Here is a 7730-nt window from a genome sequence, read left to right on the forward strand (position 1 = left end):
AGTGACCGACTGAAAGGGAACGTCTCTGTTACGTATGTAACCCTCGTTCCCTGAAGGAGGGAACGGAGATGTCACGTCCCGTCGCCACGGTTGCTGTACCACCGCTGAGTGGCCGGGTCGCCGGCTCGGCTCATCAGCGAAAACCTGGTATACATTGCACCTGCTGCCTTATTATACTCACGCTGTGATCAGCGGCAGCTGGATGCAATAATTGCATGCCAATGTGCATTGGCTCGTTTAGTTTACACTCGAAGTAGATTGGTCTATCGAAGCGATATCCCAATTTGTCGGTCACGACGTGACGTCTCCGTTCCCTCCTTCAGGGAACGAGGGTTACCATACGTAACCGAGACGTTTTCGATACCCAACCCTACACACAAGGGAGTTTTTCGGTATACCAGGATCCCATTTGACCTTAGATCAGCTCCTTCATGCTTCCAAAAGGTCATGACCACAGTATTAGCGGGGATACCAGGTGTTGTCATTTACCCTGATGACATTGTTGTGCATGGGTCCACAATGAACATTCATGACGAGCGCCTCAACAAAGTTTTTGATGCATTAGCCAAGCACAATCTCACCCTGAATGCCGAAAAAAGTCTGTTTGCTGTACCTATCATTGAATTTGTGGGGTTTAAGTTGTCAGAACAGGGCATTTTCCCACTCCAGTATAACGTAGAGGCCATCCAGTCTATCCCGGAACCAACCTCACCTGCCTAGGTGGCTTCCTTCCTAGGGATGACAGGCTACTATTTAAAGTTCCTTCCACGGTATTCAACCATCACGGCCCCTCTGCGCCAGCTACTCTGGAAAGGTGAGCCCTGGGTGTGGATGCAGGAATGTACAGACGTGGTGCACACCCTCAAGGCCCAATTCACCTCACCCCCTATATTGTCACATTTCAGCACCTCCTGTAAAACCATGGTCACCTGTGATGCATCGGCCACAGCCATCGGAGCCGTACTTTCACAAGTGCAGAATGGGGTAGAGAGGCCTTTGCCTCTCGGGCCCTTAACCCAACAGAGCAACGATATTCAGTGGGTGAACAGGAATCCCTGGCGTGTGTGTGGGCATGTGAAAGATGGCACCTGTACTTGTACGGCTGCCCTTTGACAATGAGGACAGATCATCATGCCTTAGTAGCACTACTGGCAACTTCAGGTACAGGTCATAGACCACTGAGACTACACAGCTGGTAAGATCGGCTCCGTCAGTACAATTACAACCTTCAGTTCACACCAGGCCGTGAAAACGTAGTGGCTGACGTTTTGTCTCGCTTTGTCCCAGTTCAGGGAATAACAAATGACATTAACCATCCTGAAACAGACATCATCAAACTCCTACACACACCTCTGCTGATCATTGTATCACTACAGGAGCTCAAAGCAGCTCCGGAGCAGGACCCTATTCTCTCCTAGCTCCGCACTTACATCAGAGAGGGCTGGCCCTCACAGGTTGCAGGGGAGCTATCGGCATTTGCTCCTGTTAAAGATGAGCTATCTTGCTGGAATGACACATGCGTGGCACGAGGACTGTGCACTGTGATCCCAGGGCCTCTTTGTGTGCGTGAGCTCAAAATGGCGCTGGGCATAGTGATGCTGAAACAGCGTTGCCGAGACAGGGTCTGGTGGCTGGGTATCAACAGTGAAATCAAACTTTTAGTTAAAGACTGTCCAGTCAGCCTTGTGAGTGGTAAAATGGGCAACCCACACCCTCCAACCCTCCAACCCCTGGACTGGCCCACCCGTCCTTGGCAGTATCTGCAGCTGGATATCTGTGGGGAGATTTATGGGGTTTCCCACAATCAGTGGTACCTATGAGCGTATGATTTGCACTCCAAATGGCCAGAACTATCCACCACTGGCTCAGTCACCTCGCAAATTATTGTGGACTTTCTGGACTCTCTGACTGCCCATTGGGGCCTCCCACAAACGATTACAATGGATAATGGCCCTCAGTTTGTTTCTGCTGACTTTTCATCCTACCTGAGGAGCAAAGGCATTCAACACATCCACACCACCCTCTACCATACTCAAGCCAATGGTAGACTGGTGGAAAAACGTTTCCACCAGTCTCTAAAAAACAGCCTTAGAGCACACCTGGCACAAGGGTGCACTTTTAACCATGCTAGGCAGGGAACGAATTTGCAGCTGGACAGACTCCATCCTATTATGCCTCAGAGACTTCCCCAGGGGTTAAAACACGCATCACTCGCCAGCAGCGGCCGACGAAACAGCGATTTGACAGTCTCAGACGTGCCAAAGAGCCAGGTATTGCAGTTCACGACTGGGTGAGAGTCCGCAGGCCACATAGGAACGACAATAATAGAGTTCTTACTAGAACCAGGAAGTACGACCATATTAGCCCGGTTCTGTCAACTCTGCACTGGCTCCCTATTGAACAATGAATACATTTTAAAATCTTGCTAATTACTTATAAAACCCTGAATGGTTTAGCTCCTTAATACTTGAGCGAGCTCATATCGCATTATAGTCCTTCACGTCCGCTGCGATCTCAAAACTCTGGCTATTTGATAATACCTAGAATATCAAAATCAACTGCGGGTGGCAGATCCTTTTCCTATTTAGCGCCCAAAATCTGGAACAATCTACCTAGCATTGTTAGGGAGGCAGACACACTCTGTCAGTTTAAATCTAGATTAAAGACCAATCTCTTTAACCTGTTATACACATAATACACAATCACATTTCTATAAGTCAAATCCGTTAGGCTGCATTAATTCAGTCAACCGGAACCGGGAACACTTCCCATAACACCTGATGTGCTCGCTACATTGTAAGAAGAATGGCATCTATGCTAACATTAGTCTCTTTCATTCTTATTCCGAGGTCACAGTAGCCATACGGATCCAGTCTGTATCCAGATTAGATGGTCACTGTAGCCATCCAGATCCAGACCAGACCTAAAGATGACCTCTACAGCCCTGAATGTCAGTGGAGCGGAATGTCATCTAGATGCGCCCCAGAGCACAAAACCACGGGAACCAGACAAGTCCTCTGCACCTGTTTTGCAGCCTAGAATTAAACCACACCATGCTGGTTTCATCTGGCCAGAGGAGAATTGGCCCCCACTATTGCACAGACACTATTGGAAGAGAGCTGAACTGGATGATGACATCACTGAATCATCAATTAATTGAATTTATCTGGAAAAATGACTCTTTGATATTGTCTTTTTGCATTATTGACAAACTATTTTCCTGTTTGACACTGTAAAGCTGCTTTGACACAATCAGTATTGTATAAAGTGCTACACAAATAAAGTTGAAAAAAAACAAAAAAAAACAAACTGGCTTCATTCTGCTCCAACCCACTGGTTGTTACTCGTCGGATGGGCAGAGCATCATATATTCTTGAGGATGGTACCCGATGGCATGCTAGCCGCCTTAAGAAAGTAGCTGCGCCTACCTCAGTTTGCCCACAAAGCAGTGAGGACCTGCCACATACCTTCTCCTCACCAGAACAGGGAATTGCAACACCCCAGGCTGACAGACAAAATGTACACTCTTTGCCCCAACCCCCTGTTTCACCTACCCCACCCATAATTTCTCAGGCCCCGGGATCTTCATGCCCCTCAGCTCAGTGTCAGGACTCTTTCTCCCCACAGCCAGTACGTAACAGAAAGAAACTGTTCAGTTCAGTAATCACAATGCATGTCTCGTGTTGTGATCGTTTAGTCCTGCCTAGAGCACCAAAGTAAGCATCGTGATGTCCGCTACATTTCTGGTGTCGTCGCATTCATTTAACAGTACAGTCTCCTGCTCACTTACTGCGGTGACAAGATACATAGTAGACTATGTACACTGAATGGCTGGATGTCTAAGTGGTGTCCACAGAGTAATATACATTTCATAGACAATCTGACAAGTTTTTGGGGGCAAACCTGACCTTTTAAAAAGAGATGGTCTTCATCCCTCCTGGGGTGCTGCCACCCTTCTCTCTAGAAATATAGCATATAGTCTTAGTGTTAGTACTTGACTAACTGGGGCCCAGGTCAGGAAGCAGACAGACTGGCTTAACCGACCATCTGCTAGCCGGCCGCCTCATGTCACAGAAGAGACTTTCACCTAAATATCATACTATAGAGACTGTGCCTGTTCCCTGAACTAGTAATTACAAAAAATCTCCTCAACCCATTTAAGGATAATAATTTAACTGATGGTTAATAAATGAAAAACAGATATAATACAAATGAAAAAAAAAGTTAAATCCATTTCTACAAAAGCACTTTTGTAAGTGATATGACACAGATCACAGCCTAGATGTGCTCTATTTGACAGAAAACTGGCTAAAACCAGACAATTACATTCCTTCAAATAAGTCTACCCCCCACGTATACTGTTATAAACATGAGCCACATCCAAATGGCAAAGGGGGAGGTTTTGCTACAATTTATAGTCATATTTTCAGTATTCCTCAGAGGTCTGGTTTCAAGTATAATTCTTTTGAAGTGATTCTGCTTTATATAATGTTGTAACACAGTTTGTAGTTCGGGAAGAAGGAGGTGGAAACCGGCGAATGTTCAAACAAAACTTTAATAATAAAATAAACACAAAATAGCGCGACAGCCCCTCGCGGACGACTGTCGCGCACAAACAGAACCAAAACACAAAATAAAATCCAGGCCTGGTCCTCTCTCATCTTTCACTGTCGTAGCTCCTCCTTTTAACCTTCAAGAGCTCCTCCGTGGGACTCGAGACCAGTGAGTGGTGCAGGTGTCGCTCATTATCAATTACTCCACCGGCCTTCGCTCCGTTCCCACGGCTCTCGGCCCCGCCCCCACTCGTCACAAATGTTATCTAGTGTAACAAGTGTAAATGATAAATCCCTTTTGACATTTGTAATGGCTACTGCATACAGGCCACCAGGGCACCATACAGACTTTATCAAAGAATTAGCTGTTTTTCTATCAGATTTAATACTGGCTGCAGATAAAGTCTTAATTGTCTGTGATTTTAATATCCATGTAGATAATGAAATAAATGCATTTATAGATATTCTAAACTACTGGAGTTAGACAACTGTAGCATTTGGACCAATCAGAGACACAATTTTTCATTAGATTTAACAAATCAATTATTCATTAGATTAACAAATTTCTCTAATTAATTCATAGGAAAACCTTTCTATGAATGAATACACATATCCTCAGGTCATTGTGTATACCATTACTGTTCTTTTATTGTGTCTTTTGTATTGTATACTGTTTTATGCATGTTATGATAGATCACTAGTTAATATAACCTCACCTATATCATGTTTGGTCTCTATGAATTAAATAACATGCTTGGAGACAAAGAGTTGTAAACTTTCCCTCCAAAAGTTCAAGACACCATTGGCTCTTTGATCCCCTGGAGGTGTGAGCTCAATAGGAGATAAAGCTCTCACATCAGTGACCCACCTCGGTCAGTCTGCGGTTCGGTTAGATACGGAGAAGATGAAGATGTGAGCTAGTACCCCTCTAAGGACACCCTAAGTCTGCGCCAGGCCTCGGGCCTTTCCATTCACCAAAGATCCTAGGATCTCAGCTGATGTCTCCCTTAGCTCCTTTTTACTTTCCACTGGGAAGAAACTCCCAATCACCATCGAGTCAGAACATCTTTGGAGTTCATCACTCTTCAAACCCGGAAGAAGGTGATCGCGACTCCTACACCACCGAACCTCCAAACCATCAAGACTTTCATCTGAGACTGCATCCGTACGCTCGTTCCAGGCCAAGGCAATGCAAGTATCGTACATTTAACTAAACGAAACAGAGGTTTAGTATAAGCTGTAGACCCCATTCTAAAACGGCACTGATGGTTTCACTCAGGTGGTTAACTGATTCTTTTCATAGCTTCATTCTCAGTTTTTTTTCTGATGGTTTCATCCATCACGCCTCATTTGCCCTTTCCCATGTATTAACAGATTGGTTAATGGCAATTTATTTCTGCTACAGTTACTACTGGCAGCCGATATAAATAATTGTAATTAATCATAATTAACTGTAATTATTTATATACATTTCCCTTTTGAGCTAATTTGCTACATAATTGGTGGAGAATGCAGGCAATCATTTTAAACATTATTTGCAAGCAGACTCAGTATCAGACTTGTGTGTTTGTCTCATGGTTTTTATTAACGTCTTACACATGCATACCAGCTTCTGATAAACTCAGATAAACTATAGCTTGAATGTGCCTTCCTACGAGAAGTAGAACGTTTTCAGTGCTATAATGTGTTTAAATCGTACGATAAGAAACTAACCTGATTTTAGCGAAGAAATCCCCACTTTCAGTTTGAAATGCATAAGTCTTAAGTCTGACAAAGAAATCTCAGATTAGCGGCATGAACTAACCTGCGTGGTGAAGAAATCCCACTGGCAGTGATATTAAAACTGGGCGACGAAGAAATCTCGCTGCAGTATATTTACTTTTAATAGTGATTTGAGCGATGTTCCTCATCTCCCTGAATTAAGGCCTTCTTGTATCTATCGCATATCATTGTAGTCATTAAGGTGATGCAATTGAATAGCGAATTAATGGTGTAATTCTAGCCTAGCTAACTAGTAATTTGCCATTGTCTGTGAAGTGAATGTGCTGTTTTAATTTGTGAATTAAGTCGTATGCGACACGTCATAACTGACTGCGCTTAAGTTTCCTATGCATATTTACAGCAGCGCAAGTTCTGCTCCACTTGCGCGTGTTGTAAGCTTGCATCTGTCTCTTAGTAACGTCTGACCCTGGGAGGTGCGAGCAGGCTCTTCCTGTTCAATCTGATAACAGCACACACGTCACAGACCTCAGACCACACAGACCACAGAGCTGAAGTCCAAACTCTGACTCAGCAATTCTGCAACATTAAATTGTGTAAACAAAGAACCTAGCCAACGCTAACACTTTAGCAGCCATACAGGCTAAGCTAAGCCCTTTACCTCAACTGCTAGCTGTTAGCATCTGACTAACACTTAGGTGTGTGTAAAGTGTAACTCTGAAACCACTCCTCTCTCTCTCTCTCACCCCTCACTCCTGGTTTCACTTCCTGTTTATGCTATCACCTTCTCTTTGGATTCAGTTAGGTCGGTCCCTCCCCACATACTTTGGTTTTGGTTTTATTTGTATTATTTTTATTTAGACTTCATTCTGCCTCTCTTTGATTTAATTTTCATTAATTTACCTTTGTTTAGCTTGAATGTACCAATTCAGCTAAGTTGATTTTAAAAATGCGGAGTTTAGCGCATCGTATATGTGTGTGCGTGTATGTGTGAGAGAGTGAGAGAGAGAGAGACAGGGTCTTAACCGTAGCTTGTGTACTGCAAACACATACCAGCTTCATCAAGCAGCCCTAATTCCTGTCTCTGCTATACCCATACTTCTCAACACGAGACCTATTACATAAGGTACAGTTACCATTCATTATGCTATAGGCCTTGAGAAGACTAGAAACACTTCCAATTGTTTCTGTTTATATACCTTGAGGTGTTTGATGTATCTATCACTAGCTGCCCCTCACCAGCTATTCATAGCTTACACGGCCTACACAGCCGTTCCCCATGCAGATAGCCTAACACCTCTGTACGTACTTGCATTTGCCTTCTGCCTCTCTCTCTTTGGTGTTCCCACAAGTGTGCCAGTATGTCGCAGACATTCCCCAGACATCCAGCCCTGCCAGCTCACCAGGACCACCTGGAAACCCAGCAGAGCACTGTAATGGACATCCTTCAGCTCAAAG

The sequence above is a fragment of the Sinocyclocheilus rhinocerous genome, unplaced genomic scaffold (assembly GCF_001515625.1).
Source record: "Sinocyclocheilus rhinocerous isolate Xijiao unplaced genomic scaffold, SAMN03320098_v1.1 scaffold915, whole genome shotgun sequence".
Taxonomy (NCBI): domain Eukaryota; kingdom Metazoa; phylum Chordata; class Actinopteri; order Cypriniformes; family Cyprinidae; genus Sinocyclocheilus; species Sinocyclocheilus rhinocerous.